At 43.4% G+C, this 1,039-nt stretch overlaps 1 non-coding gene across 1 annotated transcript; it reads right to left on the bottom strand.

Annotated features, from left to right (window-relative positions):
• Positions 1–359: 359 nt before the first annotated feature.
• On the bottom strand, positions 360–490 carry LOC115032229. The gene has a single exon (XR_003837884.1). It is a non-coding gene; the product is annotated as a small nucleolar RNA SNORA17 (small nucleolar RNA).
• Between the last annotated feature and the right edge of the window lie 549 nt (positions 491–1,039).

Below are 1,039 nucleotides of genomic sequence, written 5' to 3'. Positions count from 1 at the left end.
GGTCTCTGAGTATCTGAGTCATCTCAGGAGTGGTCTAAGAAGTGCTATGCCCTGATCCTGCATTATGGTGCTAGGCAGAGGTCATCTCTGGCATGGTGTGCCCCCTTCCCCAACCCCTTCATAGAGCAGAATGCTGGTCATCAGGCTAGCTCCCTGACCAGGCTCCATAGCTCTTGTTCCTCACCTGGCTGCTCAAGTGGCCCATTGCAAGAGTCTTTGTCTCGGGCTCACTTTCCCAACAAGGTTCTTGTAGTCTCCTCGAAGACTAGAAGTCCTAGAAATCCATCTGGAACTGCCTGGTGCTGGACTGGTGGTTGTCTCAGACTAGCTTTTTTTTTTTTTGTTTTGTTTTTGTGGAGAATGTTAGGCTAGCAATCATCAGATGTTTCTAGGTCAGAACACTGATCAGAGACATAGCCGCCCTCCTCTCTGCCACCGGTTGATGTAGCTGTGGCACAACAGCAAAACCTACAACACTTGTAGGGGCAGGGGAAATTCAACTTCTTAAAGATTGGCTATTTACAAGAAAGTTTTTTACAAACTGAATTTTTGCTCGAAGTATATTTCTCCTTGAATTTTTGTACCATGCCATATAATTTGAAAAGATTTTTTTAAATTTTATGCATATGGATGTGATATCTGTATGTATGTCTGTGAACCACATGTATGCAGTACCCAAAGATGGTGTTGGTTCCCCTGGAACTGGAGTTACAAGTAATTGTTTGTTGCCATGTGAGTGCTGGGAATCGAACCCTGGTCCTCTGGAACAGCAGACAGTGCTCCCAAGTACTGAGCCACTGGCTCAGTTCCAATTGTAGACTTAAAAATCCTCTGTAAAAGAGCAACTTTCCCCCTTTTCCTATCCAAAGTTGATATAGCAAAATGACCCTATAGATATTTTTAGGATGAAGGTATGTTAATGGTTTCAACAGGTAATAATAGTAATACTTAGAAGATCAACATACATGACACCAGGGAAATGTCATTCTGAGGCCCATTGCCCTCAGGTTATCAATGACAGGTCCTCACTTTTCAGAGT

This window comes from Mus caroli, chromosome 10 (genome assembly GCF_900094665.2).
Source record: "Mus caroli chromosome 10, CAROLI_EIJ_v1.1, whole genome shotgun sequence".
Lineage (NCBI taxonomy): Eukaryota > Metazoa > Chordata > Mammalia > Rodentia > Muridae > Mus > Mus caroli.
The sequence above is the reverse complement of the archived record's forward strand: the minus strand, read 5'-3'. Positions and strand labels throughout refer to the sequence as shown.